General features: G+C 41.4%; 4 long non-coding RNA genes across 4 annotated transcripts in view; all 4 read left to right on the plus strand.

Moving 5' to 3' along the window:
• Nucleotides 1-3484: 3484 nt before the first annotated feature.
• Nucleotides 3485-6239, plus strand: LOC138966136 (uncharacterized). Its single transcript, XR_011455616.1, has 3 exons — nucleotides 3485-3650; nucleotides 4747-4824; nucleotides 5247-6239. It is a non-coding gene; the product is annotated as an uncharacterized lncRNA (long non-coding RNA).
• A 2033-nt stretch (nucleotides 6240-8272) lies between these two features.
• Nucleotides 8273-15259, plus strand: LOC138966137 (uncharacterized). The gene is made up of 3 exons (XR_011455617.1): nucleotides 8273-8427; nucleotides 9415-9492; nucleotides 14236-15259. It is a non-coding gene; the product is annotated as an uncharacterized lncRNA (long non-coding RNA).
• LOC138966141 (uncharacterized) lies at nucleotides 11096-13388 on the plus strand. Its single transcript, XR_011455621.1, has 3 exons — nucleotides 11096-11228; nucleotides 12626-12703; nucleotides 13080-13388. It is a non-coding gene; the product is annotated as an uncharacterized lncRNA (long non-coding RNA).
• A 1568-nt stretch (nucleotides 15260-16827) lies between the features above and the next one.
• The window catches only part of LOC138966142 (uncharacterized), a 27567-nt gene continuing 26808 nt past the window's right edge, over nucleotides 16828-17586 (plus strand). Inside the window, exon 1 of the long non-coding RNA XR_011455622.1 lies at nucleotides 16828-17494. This is a non-coding gene — a long non-coding RNA (uncharacterized lncRNA). The remainder of the gene's footprint in view (nucleotides 17495-17586) is intronic.

The following is a 17586-nucleotide window of genomic DNA, read 5'->3' on the forward strand; positions in this document are numbered from 1 at the left end:
GGGGAGGCTAAAATGGGATTTTTAACAAGATCACAACACTATTACAACCCCTAAAATGATGCCCAGAATGCACCAGATTGCACAGATTTTAACCGTTTTTTGAAAAAATTTCCGGGGGGGCATGCCCCCGGACCCCCCTAGTTGGCTCGCCTGCTTTGCAGGCTCAGGCTTGTGGCTTCGCTACTGGTACTGCGCGCTTCTTTCAGGTAAAACCGTTTTTGGCCTGTAGCATTCCTGTTTTTTATTCAAGGCCATGGAACCAGGCGATGGTGTACCTCAAATTGTACGGCAAAGTTGAAAATAAAAAACCCATCACACATACATGTACTTTAATTTCAATCCACCCAATAGTTTTTGAGAAAATGGGTTTACAAGATTTAGCTCTGGAAATGTGAAATTGTGCAAGTATATATTCATGTGTGTGAGTGAGGGTGTGGGGGTTGAATGTGTATGAGTGGAGAGAGAGAGAGAGAGAGAGAGAGAGAGAGAGAGAGAGAGAAAGAGAGAGAGAGAGAGAGAGAACGAGAGAACGAGAGAGAGAGAGAGAGAGAGAGAGAGAGAGAGAGAGAGAGAGAGAAAAAAAACCCAATGAAAACAACATTCTTGTTACTGATTACAAATCATGATATGTATTTCTATGTGTGTATGAAAGAGAATTAAAAAAATAATTATAAAAAAGTGCAACAGTTGTCACTTTGTGTTGAATAAACAATAGATCCAGAGGAGCGAATTACTGTGTGGTTGTGTTTACTTTGACACGTGCTTTCTGTACATGCAACTTTTACCGTGACCGTGATTTGCCACTGGTGTTCGTGATCGTGAAAACAAAAATCAAGGTAACTGTGATCGTGAAAGCGAAAATTTCCCTTCCCGTGATCGTGATGATACCCCCCCTTTGGGGCCCTCAACAATGGTAAATCCTTCTGAAGCGCATGCGCACAAAATGAAAGCATGGTTTCCCCAAGTAGGGATGCTAGCCATGTTTTACCTGATATGGAAATGGAACGTTTATCACATAAGGAACTTCAATTGCAGTCAAGCAGTGTACTAAATATCATATTGCACTAAATGAATGTTTAAGCAGTGCTGATGTCATGCGTCAGATATAACAAATGAATAGGGCTTAAAGACTGTCACTTTAGTATATTCAATTCAACAAGCAGTGCTGATGTCATGCGTCAGATATAACAAATGAATAGGGCTTAAAGACTGTCACTTTAGTATATTCAATTCAACAATTCATCAATTTTCCATTTTCAATAGTTTTGTCAGTTATTCTTGAAAACATTGCAAAAGAAGACGTGATACTGATGTAACCATTGATTTGGATGGAAATAAATGTGTCCCTAGCATGCTAGCATGTGCAACTGGTGATTTCGTTTTTATTTTTATATTTTGAATGAGCGCACATCTTGTGAATTTGTATGACACGCATTCACGGGTGCCGCAAAAGTATGAAACGCACGCGGCATGCACACACACACATATACACCCCCCACCCCACTAAGAAATGTTCCAAGATTTGTTTTACCTTTTTTTTTCCATTTGGTCATTGTCTGTCTGGCCGTCTGTCTGTCTGTTTGTCTGTCTGTGCAGTCTGTCTATTTGGCCGTCTGTCTGGCTGGCTGGCTGGCTGGCTGGCTGGCCGTCTGTCTATCTGTCTATCTGGCCGTCTGTCACTAGAGCCTGGGAAAAACCACCACCAACATTACCACCGCCATCATCATTAATTCAGTAATAGTGCATCTTCGAGCTGAACTTTGGTGTACGTACTAGCTTGGTAGTTTTCAGGTCCTCCCCGTGAAAGTTATCAAGCTAGTACCAAGTGTCAGCCCAGTCGACCCCAAAACACGAGATGTGAGTGCGGAGAGGAGGACAGACAAACAACATACAGAGAGATGAACAAACAGACAGAGTAAAACCTGTTTACACACCTAAACACACACACACACACACACCACACACACACACACACACACACACACACACACCACACACACACACACACACACACCACATACACACACACACACACACACCCCACCCCCCACCCCCACCCCCCCTCCCGATCACAGGGGTGTAAAGAGACATCTGTTTATAATGCGAGAGTGTCGGATTACAAAGTCTTCGCTAGGCATCGTCTTTCCTTCCGCGACGTTCTAATCTTGAGAATGACTCAAAGTATGAAGGGATGTACCTTCGATAAAGATGAAACCGAAGACGATATGCTCCCCTCAGTCCCCCAAAAAGCTGGTCTGACAACAAGCCACCAAACATCTTATGTTGGCACAAACACACTACCGAAGAAAGAAATAAGATTATACTGTGAATATATGTAAACAAATCAACATTCAAAAGATCACAACGGAAGATCACTGATAGAGGGGGAAAAAAGAGAACACAAAACACATATACTTACTGCTAAATCGGATGGTGTAAAAATAAAACACTTTGCACCCTTGAAACATAAACATACATGAAATTAAACGTGTAAAGGTGAAACCTGTGTCACATTTCAGGTAAGGTATCACTTTAACCACAGTAAAAATATGAATACTCCATAACGCGCTACGTCATTTGGAACTGACGCATGTGCTTCTATTACCCCCAACCCCGGCCCATTTAGAAAGAAACATAACTCTTAGTCTACCGCTGACAAAAAGTAAATAATAGTGAATGGGTTGACGGTTTATATTCTTATCTGCGACAAAAAGACAAATCCTTGCTTCAACATTGCTCTGAGGCGTCCTGCAGATTGAACGTGTGGGTTGAACAAGAGTCACACACACTTCGCTGAACAGCTAAAATGTAGCCGAGTGTAATTCTGAACTTCCCGATGACGAGACAGCGAGCAGGGCTATGCTATGCCATAGACCAAATAGCCTGGACCGCCAACTCGTCACGTGACCCTTCGAGGTTACGACGCTCGACTTTCAGGGGCGCTTAGCGTCCGGTTTGAAAGGCCAGCGATTCAAAGACAGTGAAAAGAAAGCACGCTCCAGTTATTTGTGACAATGGGAGGTGACAATGAACTGGATTTTCCAAAACTCCAAACTAAACTTAACAAAACCCATCCAAAAACATGTTCCATATGCACTTTAGCTGAGTTTCTTTTAGCATTTTCAGAACTTACCTCGGCAACTTCGTCCATGTTTACAATCAACACCGGGTATGACATCCCCGTGATTTCTGAAAGGCAATGTAAGCGTAGGTTCCTAAATGCGAGAGGCCGCTACCCCGTAATAGAGAGAAAGAGCGGAGAGAGAGCTAGTTGGCGGTCCAGGATAAATGGTCTATGGCTATGCTAACTTGGTTTTTCTGCCCCCAGAACTAGTGTCTATTTGGGACATGACGTACGTGGTTATAATTATGCCAGGGCGAGCAGGGCTGACGTGTACGATCCTAAAGTGGGTGTCAGCCAAACGGGAGAGAACAAACCGCAGGGTCTGATTGGTTAAAATCACAACAATCTCAATGTCAACTTATCCAACACTGCGGGTGGTTCCCCTGTTGGTTGGTAACTTCCTGGTCCACCAGTCCTCGTCTATACCCCCCTGGTATATATGTGAGCGCAAAGAGGAGAATATCCAGACCACAAAAAACAACTGAGACCTTTCGGGGGAACATATTTTTGTTTACCGTCTCGGAAGGTATGTTTATTTTGTTATGTGAATTGTCTTCTTGTAACTAAAGCTTGAGTTGTCAGCTTCCTATGTTATGTTGTTTATTTTGCTGTGTTTGTTTCGATTTAGTCTCACACTTTCTTATCTCAAACCCTTTTGAAATTTTCCAAGATTTGTTTTACCTTTTATTCCATTTGGTCATTGTCTGTCTGGCCTACTGTCTGTCTGTCTGGCAGTCTGTCTATCTGGCTGACTGGCTGGCTGGCTGGCTGGCCGTCTGTCTGTTTGTTTATCTGGCCGTCTGTCTTTCCGGTCCATTGTCTACATTCCCGTCTGAGTTTGAGTCTGTATATCTCTGGATTTCTTTTTCATTAGTTTTCAATTTTAAAAACTGTTGTTGTTGTTGTTGTTGTTGTTGTTGTTGTTGTTGTTGTTGTATAAGGTTGTCCGGTAGCTCAGTTGGTTTGAGGACTAAACTTGTGATCCCCGGGTGACGGGTTCCAATCCGGTCCGGAACGGACACGGGTCAACCGCTCTAAGTGCAGACTCAGAGACGGTGTTCATGTCCCACCACCGTGTCACAAATGTGTCACGTAAGAGACCTAGGTCACTTTGCCTGAAGTGCAGGTGGCTGATTACAACTAAACGCGCACACACCTGGGTATATAGCGCAACTGTCAGTGCTGAAAACAATCATTTACATTACCTATTCTCTGCACAGGTAGGCTATGAGCGGTGGAAGCCCTGAAGGTAGTTGTAGTTGTTGCAGGATGAAGTCGAAGACGACGACGACGACGATGATGATGATGACGATGACGACGGTGACGACGACGATGATGATGACGATGACGGTGACGACGACGATGATGATGATGATGATGATGATGATGATGATGATGATGATGATGATGATGATGACGACGATGGTGATAGTGATGAAGACGATGATCATGATCATGATGATCATCATGATCATCATGATCATGATCATGATGATCATCATGATCATCATGATGATGACGATGACGACGATGACGACGATGATGATGATGATGATGATGATGATGATGATGATGATGGTGATGGTGATGATGATGATTGTTTATTATTGCCCATCATGAAGCCATGAAGACCCATGTAGCTGTTGTCCTGGTGGCTTGTTTCCTGCTGGTCTGCACACTTTCACAAAGCTGGCTGCCAGGTGAGACAAACGTTGATCGCTTCGTCTTTTTATTTATTTATGCGTTGGATGTTGTTTACGTTTATATGTTTATGTATAAGCCACACATCATTTGTTTTGATCCTAAATAACTAAAAGTGCACACATACACACACACAAACTACTACAACACACTCAGGCCCACCCAGTGACCTTGACTTCATCACAGAAGCTTTGATTTTTGTGTGAATCTCGCTTTAATGATGCACTAGAATGGAATTTTGGTCTGTAAGGGATTTCGTCTATTTGAACAGTAAGACCATTTGACATTCATGTAGAAGTTATTCGCAGTTTTGCCAGTGGGTGGGGTCACCTTGATTGACAAGAAATAAACAATTTTACCTTCAAATGTAACCTTTTACCGTTATTTTAGTCATGCTTTTTTCTGTTGATGATTTTCCTAGCCGCCAATGCCGAGGTCGAGGATACGCCTGTCAAACGACACAAACGGTCTTGGTGGTTCCACCGCCGGAGGGAAACTCACATGCACATTCGTACTTTGGCATCTAGACAAAAATGCGGCGGCTGGTGGCTAAGTAGACACTGCTGGCGGGAATAGCGGCGTTGTTGGTGTAATTGGACATGCAGTCATCATACATGTATGACCATGTATATTTTTTCGTGAATTTATTTGTTTGATACGCAGATTTTGGCACCAAAGACATTACACCATGTTTTACATTAGTAATCCTAAGAGAAACTTTTCTTGTTAATGATATACGATACCGATACATGCACAGCCTGGCGGTGACCTTACAATTCACGTTCTACTGCTGATATGTTGAAGTCACCGAGACAAATGTCGTTCTCGAAATTCTTTTGTCACTTCCTAGGGAGAAATATAGAAGAAATGACATAATTTTTACGTGACGGCAATATTTATGCTATGACGTCTTTTTAAACTTTGTTTGGCTTCTAACGTCAGAAATTTCACTTCGAAAGAGAGGGTGAAAAGGAGGGGTCTTGGTGGGGTTTTTTTTAGTTTATTTTTAAGAGGGTTCGTGGCTTGCAACAATGGTAAATCCTTCTGAAGTGCATGCGCACAAAATGAAAGCATGGTTTCCCCAAGTAGGGATGTTAGCCATGTTTTACCTAATATGGAAATGGAACGTTTATCATATAAGGAACTTCAATTGCAGTCAAGCAGTGTACTAAATATCATATTGCACTAAATGAATGTTTAAGCAGTGCTGATGTCATGCGTCAGATATAACAAATGAATAGGGCTTAAAGACTGTCACTTTAGTATATTCAATTCAGCAATTCATCAATTTTCCATTTTCAATAGTTTTGTCAGTTATTCTTGACAACATTGCAAAAGAAGACGTGATACTGATGTAACCATTGATTTGGATGGAAATAAATGTGTCCCTAGCATGCTAGCATGTGCAACTGGTGATTTCGTTTTTATTTTTGTATTTTGAATGAGCGCACATCTTGTGAATTTGTATGACACGCATTCACGGGTGCCGTAAAAGTATGAAACGCACGCGGCATGCACACACACACATATACACCCCCCCACCCCACTAAGAAATTTTCCAAGATTTGTTTTACCTTTTATTCCATTTGGTCATTGTCTGTCTGGCCTACTGTCTGTCTGTCTGTTTGTGCATTCTGTCTATTTGGCCATCTGGCTGGCTGGCTGGCTGGATGGCCGTCTGTCTATCTGTCTATCTGGCCGTCTGTCACTAGAGCCTGGGAAAAACCACCACCAACATTACCACCGCCATCATCACTAATTCAGTAATAGTGCATCTTCGAGCTGAACTTTGGTGTACGTACTAGCTTGGTAGTTTTCAGGTCCTCCCCGTGAAACTATCAAGCTAGTAGGCCTACCAAGTGTCAGCCCAGTCGACCCCAAAACACGGGATCTGAGTGCGGAGAGAAGGACAGACAAACAGACAGAGTAAAACCTATCTACACACCTAAACCTATACACACACACACACACACACACACACACACACACACACACACCCACACACCCCCCCCCCCCCTCCCGATCACAGGGGTGTAAAGAGACATCTGTTTATAATGCGAGAGTGTCGGATTACAAAGTCTTCGCTAGGCATCGTCTTTCCTTCCGCGACGTTCTAATCTTGAGAATGACTCAAAGTATGAAGGGATGTACCTTCGATAAAGATGAAACCGAAGACGATATGCTCCCCTCAGTCCCCCAAAAAGCTGGTCTGACAACAAGCCACCAAACATCTTATGTTGGCACAAACACACTACCGAAGAAAGAAATAAGATTATACTGTGAATATATGTAAACAAATCAACATTCAAAAGATCACAACGGAAGATCACTGATAGAGGGGGAAAAAAGAGAACACAAAACACATATACTTACTGCTAAATCGGATGGTGTAAAAAAACAACAACACTTTGCACCCTTGAAACATAAACACACATGAAATTAAACGTGTAAAGGTGAAACCTGTGTCACATTTCAGGTAAGATATCACTTTAACCACAGTAAAAATATGAATACTCCATAACGCGCTACGTCATTTGGAACTGACGCATGTGCTTCTACATTACCCCCAACCCCGGCCCATTTAGAAAGAAACATAACTCTTAGTCTACCGCTGACAAAAAGTAAATAATAGTGAATGGGTTGACGGTTTATATTCTTATCTGCGACAAAAAGACAAATCCTTGCTTCAACATTGCTCTGAGGCGTCCTGCAGATTTAATGTATGGGTTGAACAAGAGTCACACACACTTCGCTGAACAGCTCAAATGTAGCAGAGTGTAATTCTGAACTTTCCGATGACGAGACAGCGAGCAGGGCTATGCTATGCCATAGACCAAATAGCCTGGACCGCCAACTCGTCACGTGACCTTTCGAGGTTACGACGCTCGACTTTTAGGGGCGCTTAGCGTCCGGTTTGAAAGGCCAGCGATTCAAAGACAGTGAAAAGAAAGCACGCTCCAGTTATTTGTGACAAAGGGAGGTGACAATGAACTGGATTTTCCAAAACTCCAAACTAAACTTAACAAAACCCATCCAAAAACATGTTCCATATGCACTTTAGCTGAGTTTCTTTTAGCATTTTCAGAACTTACCTCGGCAACTTCGTCCATGTTTACAATCGACACCGGGTATGACATCCCCGTGATTTCTGAAAGGCCATGTAAGCGTAGGTTCCTAAATGCGAGAGGCCGCTACCCCGTAATAGAGAGAAAGAGCGGAGAGAGAGCTAGTTGGCGGTCCAGGATAAATGGTCTATGGCTATGCTAACTTGGTGTTTCTGTCCCCAGAACTAGTGTCTATTTGGGACATGACGTACGTGGTTATAATTATGCCAGGGCGAGCAGGGCTGGCGTGCACGATCCTAAAGTGGGTGTCAGCCAAACGGGAGAGAACAAACCGCAGGGTCTGATTGGTTAAAATCCCAACAAATCTTACTTTCAACTAATCCAACACTGCGGGTGGTTCCCGTTTGGTTGGTAACTTCCTGGTCCACCTCGTCTATACCCCCCTGGTATACGTGACCGCAAAGAGGAGAATATCCAGACCACAAAAAACAACTGAGAGCTTTTGGGGGAACATATTTTTGTTTACCGTCTCGGAAGGTATGTTTATTTTGTTGTGTGAATTGTCTTCTTGTAACTAAAGCTTGAGTTGTCAGCTTCCTATTTTATGGTTTTTTTTGTTGTTGCTGTGTTTGTTTCGACTTAGTCTCTCACTTTCTTATCTCAAACCCTTTTGAAAATTTCCAAGATTTGTTTTACCTTTTATTCCATTTGGTCATTGTCTGTCTGGCCTACTGTCTGTCTGTCTGGCAGTCTGTCTATCTGGCCGTCTGTCTGTCTGGCTGGCTGGCTGACTGGCTGGCTGGTTGGCTGGCCGTCTGTCTGTTTATCTGGCCGTCTGTCTTTCCGGTCCATCGTCTACATTCCCGTCTGAGTTTGAGTCTGTATATCTCTGGATTTCTTTTTCATTCTTGTTTAGTTTTCAATTTTAAAAACTGTTGTTGTTGTTGTTGTTGTTGTTGTTGTTGTTGTTGTTGTTGTTGTTGTTGTATAAGGTTGTCCGGTAGCTCAGTTGGTTTGAGGACTAAACTTGTGATCCCCGGGTCACAGGTTCCAATCCGGTCCGGTACGGACACGGGTCAACCGCTCTAAGTGCAGACTCAGAGACGGTGTTCATGTCCCACCACCGTGTCACAGATGTGTCACGTAAGAGACCTAGGTCACTTTGCCTGAAGTGCAGGTGGCTGATTACAACTAAACACGCACACACCTGGGTATATAGCGCAACTGTGAGGGCTGAAAACAATCATTTACATTATCTATTCTCTGCACAGGTAGGCTATGAGCGGTGGAAGCCCTGAAGATAGTTGTAGTTGTTGCAGGATGAAGACGACGACGACGATGATGATGATGATGATGACGACGACGATAATGATGATGATGATGATGACGACGATGATGATGATGACCATGATGATGATCATGATGATGACGATGATGACGATGATGATGATGATGATGATGATGATGATGATGATGATGATGATGATGATGATGATGATGATTGTATTATTGCCCATTATGTAGCCATGAAGACCCATGTAGCTGTTGTCCTGGTTGCTTGTTTGCTGCTGGTCTGCACACTTTCACACAGCTGGCTGTCAGGTGAGACAAACGTTGATCGCTTCGTCTTTTTATATTTAGTCAAGTTTTGACTAAATATTTTAACATCGAGGGGGAATCGAAACGAGGGTCGTGGTGTATGTGTGTGTGTCTGTGTGTGTGTGTGTAGAGCGATTCAGACTAAACTACTGGACCGATCTTTATGAAATTTGACATGAGAGTTCCTGGGTATGATATCCTCAGACGTTTTTTTCATTTTTTTGATAAATGTCTTTGATGACGTCATATCCGGCTTTTCGTGAAAGTTGAGGCGGCACTGTCACGCTCTCATTTTTCAACCAAATTGGTTGAAATTTTGGTCAAGTAATCTTCGACAAAGCCCGGACTTCGGTTTGCATTTCAGCTTGGTGGCTTAAAAATTAATTAATGACTTTGGTTATTAAATATCTGAAAATTGTAAAAAAATTAATTTTTTATAAAACGATCCAAATTTACGTTCATCTTATTCTCCATCATTTTCTGATTCCAAAAACATATAAATATGTTATATTTGGATTAAAAACAAGCTCTGAAAATTAAAAATATAAAAATTATGATCAAAATTAAATTTTCGAAATCAATTTAAAAACACTTTCATCTTATTCCTTGTCGGTTCCTAATTCTGAAAACATATAGATATGATATGTTTGGATTGAAAACACGCTCAGAAAGTTAAAACGAAGAGAGGTACAGAAAAGCGTGCTATCCTTCTCAGCGCAACTACTACCCCGCTCTTCTTGTCAATGTCACTGCCTTTGCCATGAGCGGTGGACTGACGATGCTACGAGTATACGGTCTTGCTGCGTTGCATTGCGTTCAGTTTCATTCTGTGAGTTCGACAGCTACTTGACTAAATGTTGTATTTTCGCCTTACGCGACTTGTTTATTTATGCGTTGGATGTTGTTTACGTTTATATGTTTATGGGTCACTCTCCTGGAAACTGGTCAGTCGAGACAGCGTACAAAAACATTTAAATAAACAACACAATAATTACTTTCCTTTATTTTTATGTGTTTTGTTGTCTTCAGTGTTATTTGGAGCAACAGTGTGAACAAGAACTAAAGCGTTTGTAAATTCTGTGATTTGCTTTGCACTGCAGAAGCTCTGAAATCGCCACTTTTTTCCATTCGAAAGTGTGACATGCTATCTCTGCACATACACATGCCTCAAATTTACCCATTTGATAACACATTTTTCTACAATTGTTGCAAATTCCTGTGTATGAATTTGATTTCACCCGCCCGATGCGCCCAAACGATCTTTCGATAATAACTTGGTTGCATTTGACCATGTAGAAACAATCGTCTCGCACGTCACGCTTGGTGTCCTATTTTTAGCTTCAACGCCATGCCCAAACATAACTTGTGCATACTGTTTCAGGGGATGGATAATTCTACTCTGACATAGTAAAATATTCGATGTCGTTAATCGCGATTGAATGAGATTCAAGTTGAGTCTGTAAAGCAAGTTTAATGAGATGTTCTGATAGATCTGCAAGTGGTGTCCGAAAATTTGCGATACGTGTGAGCACATTGCAGAACTATTTTCTGGCAAACTTGCTATCTTTCAACCCATTCGGTCATGAATATAAGGGAGTCCCTGTGGGGGTTACACGGTGCAAACGTGTTTTCGTACAATCGAGCACGCGGTTAGACGCAGGAAAACTTTGTTGTTGCGGGGTCCGCGCCAAAGTTGACGACAGACGTGCGAGACGGTACATGTGATCACAACCTTTGAGGTCAGTTTGAGCTTTACGACGGCTCTATTTTTACTATTTTGCATGTAGAACTTAAACCACTAATGTGATTTTGTCATGTTTACAAACTGAATTCGAAAAAAAATGCCTTTCTGTCAGAAAAACACAACCAAGTGGCAAATTCATGGGTAGAGTAGATCTAGGTAACAGTCCAACGTGAAAAGAAGTTTTCGTTTTTTATGATTGTTTTGCGCCTCTTGTTAGTTTATTTTCTATTTTTTTTAAATGAAGATTAGATCATGTCGTTCAGGTTCATTTGTTTTGTTGAGAATCTCAAGAAATAGCGTTTGAATCTCTCATCATAGCCAGAGCTGTCTCGTTCGTATACACCCATTGCTGCTTTCCGCATGCGGTGTCAGCGATGCGTGCGGGACAGAAATTATGACAGATACTGGCATTTTCATTCGCACTGGAGCAGATTTTACACAGCGTGTAGTCATTTTTACATTTAGTCAAGTTTTGACTTAATAACATAGAGGGGGAATCGAGACGACGGTCGTGGTGTATTATGTGTGTGTGTGTGTGTGTGTGTCTGTGCGTGTGTGTGTGTAGAGCGATATCCCCAGATGTTTTTTTCATTTTTTGGATAAATGTCTTTGATGACGTCATATCCGGCTTTTTGTAAAAGTTGAAGCGGCACTGTCACACCCTCATTTTTCAATCAAATTGATTGAAATTTTGGCAAAGCAATCTTCGACGAAGGCCGGACTTTGTGTTGCATTTCAGCTTGGAGGCTTAAAAATTAATTAATGACTTTGGTCATTAAAAATCTGAAAATTGTAATTCAAATTTTATTTTTTTATAAAACGATCCAAAACTACGTTCATTTTATTCTTCATCATTTTCTGACCCAAACACATATAAATATGTTATATTCGGATTAAAAACAAGCTCTCAAAATTAAAAATATAAACATTATGATCAAAATTAAATTTCGGAAATCGATTTAAAAAAATTCCATCTTATTCCTTGTCGGTTCCTGATTCCAAAAACATATAGATATGATATGTTTGGATTAAAAACACGCTCAGAAAGTTCAAACAAAGAGAGGTGCAGTAAAGCGTGCTTATATGCAGCACAGCGAAACCACTACCGCCCTAAACAGGCTCGTCAGTTTCACTGCGGTCATTGTTAAAAAATGCAGTGTGTTCAGTTTCATTCTGTGAGTTCCACAGCTTGACTAAATGTAGTAATTTCGCCTTACGCGACTTGTTGTTTCTTTGTGTTACGAGGATGTGTTCAGGACAGAACCACTCTGGTTTTCAATCTTGGGATCTTGACGGTTGTAACATGCACTGTTATGTACCTCAATGTGAGATGTAAAGCTGTGGTAGCAATTAAAATATCTGACTCCAACTGTTGCATACTTTTTTTTTCAGATGCCAGGATGCTGCTAATGCTCCTATCCTTTCTGCCAGTCCAGTCAATGCTGATCCAGGAGCAGATCAGAGAGACCGGTACGTTTCTACTGTTTTAACATGTTTTTCATTAATCTTAATCTTATTATACTGGAATGACTTTGCTTGCGTGCAGTCATTTTTTAAATTTTCTGTATCCAAACTGATTTGTGCAGACATTCCTAGCAAAGTCTTTCCATGGCATGGTAAGTGCAGGTTACATATGGAATCAATTACATTTATACATGTATTTCAAGTACCAAATTACCCCTAGTTGGTATGAATGGAGAGCTTCAGTTGTCTGCTTTTCTGAGGTAGACATTTCCAAGTTTATTGGTGTCACTTGCTCCTTGTATTTTTAATTCATGATGTAAACCTTTTCAGTTACTATTTTTAATTTTTCTATTTTAAGAAAGGTTTATTTGTTTGTCCACAGATTGACACACTGGATGGGAATGGGGTGGTTGTTCGTTTCCTTAGGAAACAAGGATCATCGTTTGTGTGGCCTGCTGTGGAGGAGATATTTTTTGTGAAGTTTGAGGAAGTAGTTAAGGTGCTGCCTGTCCCAACTCTTGACAGGCGTGGCAGACACACATTTCAATAAAAAGTTGTTTCGTTTTGACTGAAATAAACCCATGGTTAACTGATATTGGTGTCTGTGTTTGTTTGCGGTGTCCATGGTTACACGCGAGACGTTCTGTGTCATTTGATGAATATCTGCATGTATTACCAAGATTTTTCAAAGTATGTCCATATTGCTGTTTTAAGTATTCATGGAGATTCTTTAAATCATGCAATTTTGCAGATAGCAATATCTGATCACTTGCTGGAAAGGTTTTCTGTAAATTAAGAAATTGTTGATCTGGCGTCCTCATAGTAATTCCCCCATTATGTAAGTATATGGTATATTTTGAAACTTCTGGTACTTCTATGAAGCAATTTCTATTGTATCTCATTGAAAATTGCATGATAATTACTTGTATTTTTTATGATAAGAGTAAAAATGTGCCTCTAATGGTGTCAGGTGTTACACGCGAGACAAGGCAACCTTCAACACATTATCTTAAATTACAACATTTCCAAAAGTTTATCTTGCTTTTCAAAACCTTGTGTTGGAAAGTTGAGATGTTAAACAAACCAAACACACCAAAATATTTCAATTTTGACTAACTTTATTTTTGGGCACTCAAGTCACACATCTGACCAGTTTTCAGGAGAGTGACCCTTATGTATAAGCCACACATCATTTGTTTTGATCCTAAATAACTAAACGTGCACACATACACACACACACAAACTATTACAACACACTCAGGCCCACTCAGTGACCTTGACCTTGACGTTATCACAGAAGCTTTGATTTTTGTTTGAATCTCGCTTTAATGATGCAATAGAATGGAATTTTGGGCTGTGAGGGATTTCGTCAATTTGAACGGTCAGACCATTTGACCTCCACATTCATGTGGAAGTTATTCGCAGTTTTGCCAATGGGTGGGGTCACCTTGATTGACAAGAAATAAACAATGTTTCCTTCAAATTTAACCTTTTACCGTTATTTTAGTCATGCTTTTTTCTGTTGCTGATTTTCCTAGCCGCCAATGCCGAGGTCGAGGATACGCCTGTCAAACGACACAAACGGTCTTGGTGGGGCCGCCATAGAAGAACCGAGTATCACTTTCGTACTTTGGCATCTAGACAAAAATGCGGCGGCTGGTGGCTAAGTAGACACTGCTGGCGGGAATAGCGGCGTTGTCGGTGTGATTGGACATGCAATCATCATACATGTATATTTTTTCGTGAATGTATTTGTTTGATACGCAGATTTTGGCACCAAAGACATTACACCATGTTTTACATTAGTAATCCTAAGAGAAACTTTTCTTGTTAATGATATACGATACCGATACATGCACAGCCTGGCGGTGACCTTACAATTCACGTTCTACTGCTGATATGTTGAAGTCACCGAGACAAATGTCGTTCTCGAAATTCTTTTGTCACTTCCTAGGGAGAAATATAGAAGAAATGACATAATTTTTACGTGACGCCAATATTTATGCTATGACGTCTTTTTAAACTTTGTTTGTCTTCTAACGTCAGAAATTTCACTTCGAAAGAGAGGGTGAAAAGGAGGGGTCTTGGTGGTTTTTTGTTTGTTTATTTTTAAGAGGGTTCGTGGCTTGCAACAATGGTAAATCCTTCTGAAGCGCATGCGCACAAAATGAAAGCATGGTTTCCCCAAGTAGGGATGTTAGCCATGTTTTACCTGAAATGGAAATGGAACGTTTATCATATAAGGAACTTCAATTGCAGTCAAGCAGTGTACTAAATATCATACAACGTCACGTTGCACTAAATGAATGTTTAAGCAGTGCTGATGTCATGCGTCAGATATAACAAATGAATAGGGCTTAAAGACTGTCACTTTAGTATATTCAATTCAGCAATTCAGCAATCTTCCATTTTCAATAGTTTTGTCAGTTATTCTTGAAAACATTGCAAAAGAAGACGTGATACTGATGTAACCATTGATTTGGATGGAAATTCTTCTTCTTCTTCGTCGTTCGCTCAGATGGAAATAAATGTGTCCCTAGCATGCTACCATGTGCAACTGGTGATTTCGTTTTTATTTTTGTATTTTGAATGAGCGCACATCTTGTGAATTTGTATGACACGCATTCACGGGTGCCGTAAAAGTATGAAACGCACGCGGCATGCACACACGCACACACACACACACACACACACACACACACACACACACACACACACACACACACACACACATATACACCCCCCACCCCACTAAGAAATTTTCCAAGATTTGTTTTACCTTTTATTCCATTTGGTCATTGTCTGTCTGGCCTACTGTCTGTCTGTCTGTTTGTGCATTCTGTCTATTTGGCCATCTGGCTGGCTGGCTGGCTGGATGGATGGCCGTCTGTCTATCTGGCCGTCTGTCACTAGAGCCTGGGAAAACCCACCACCAACATTACCACCGCCATCATCATTAATTCAGTAATAGTGCATCTTCGAGCTGAACTTTGGTGTACGTACTAGCTTGGTAGTTTTCAGGTCCTCGCCGTGAAAGCTATCAAGCTAGTACCAAGTGTCAGCCCAGTCGACCCCAAAACACGAGATGTGAGTGCGGAGAGAAGGACAGACAAACAGACAGAGTAAAACCTATCTACACACCTAAACCTATACACACACACACACACACACACACACACACACACACACCCCACCCCCCACCCCCCACCCCCCCTCCCGATCTCGGGGGTGTAAAGAGACATCTGCTTATGATGCGAGAGTGTCGGATTACAAAGTCTTCGCTAGGCATCGTCTTTCCTTCCGCGACGTTCTAATCTTGAGAATGACTCAAAGTATGAAGGGACTGATGTACCTTCGATAAAGATGAAACCGAAGACGATATGCTCCCCTCAGTCCCCCAAAAAGCTGGTCTGACAACAAGCCACCAAACATCTTATGTTGACACAAACACACTACCGAAGAAAGAAATAAGATTATACTTTGAATATATGTAAACAAATCAACATTCAAAAGATCACAAAGGAAGATCACTGATAGAGGGGGGAAAAACAGAACACAAAACACATATACTTACTGCTAAATCGGATGGTGTAAAAAAACAACAACACTTTGCACCCTTGAAACATAAACACACATGAAATTAAACGTGTAAAGGTGAAACCTGTGTCACATTTCAGGTAAGATATCACTTTAACCACAGTAAAAATATGAATACTCCATAACGCGCTACGTCATTTGGAACTGACGCATGTGCTTCTATTACCCCTAACCCCGGCACATTTAGAAAGAAACATAACTCTTAGTCTACCCCTGACAAAAAGCAAATAATAGTGAATGGGTTGACGGTTTATATTCTTATCTGCGACAAAAAGACAAATCCTTGCTTCAACATTGCTCTGAGGCGTCCTGCAGATTTAATGTATGGGTTGAACAAGAGTCACACACACTTCGCTGAACAGCTCAAATGTAGCAGAGTGTAATTCTGAACTTTCCGATGACGAGACAGCGAGCAGGGCTATGCTATGCCATAGACCAAATAGCCTGGACCGCCAACTCGTCACGTGACCTTTCGAGGTTACGACGCTCGACTTTTAGGGGCGCTTAGCGTCAGGTTTGAAAGGCCAGCGATTCAAAGACAGTGAAAAGAAAGCACGCTCCAGTTATTTGTGACAAAGGGAGGTGACAATGAACTGGATTTTCCAAAACTCCAAACTAAACTTAACAAAACCCATCCAAAAACATGTTCCATATGCACTTTAGCTGAGTTTCTTTTAGCATTTTCAGAACTTACCTCGGCAACTTCGTCCATGTTTACAATCGACACCGGGTATGACATCCCCGTGATTTCTGAAAGGCCATGTAAGCGTAGGTTCCTAAATGCGAGAGGCCGCTACCCCGTAATAGAGAGAAAGAGCGGAGAGAGAGCTAGTTGGCGGTCCAGGATAAATGGTCTATGGCTATGCTAACTTGGTTTTTCTGCCCCCAGAACTAGTGTCTATTTGGGACATGACGTACGTGGTTATAATTATGCTAGGGCGAGCAGGGCTGACGTGTACGATCCTAAAGTGGGTGTCAGCCAAACGGGAGAGAACAAACCGCGATTGGTTAAAATCACAACAAATCTCAATGTCAACTTATCCAACACTGCGGGTGGTTCCCCTGTTGGTTGGTAACTTCCTCGTTCACCTCGTATATATACCTCCCTGGTATATGTGAGCGCAAAGAGGAGAATATCCAGACCACAAAAAACAACTGAGACCTTTCGGGGGAACATATTTTTGTTTACCGTCTCGGAAGGTATGTTTATTTTGTTATGTGAATTGTCTTCTTGTAACTAAAGCTTGAGTTGTCAGCTTCCTATGTTATGTTGTTTATTTTGCTGTGTTTGT

The sequence above is a fragment of the Littorina saxatilis genome, linkage group LG5 (genome assembly GCF_037325665.1).
Source record: "Littorina saxatilis isolate snail1 linkage group LG5, US_GU_Lsax_2.0, whole genome shotgun sequence".
NCBI lineage: Eukaryota > Metazoa > Mollusca > Gastropoda > Littorinimorpha > Littorinidae > Littorina > Littorina saxatilis.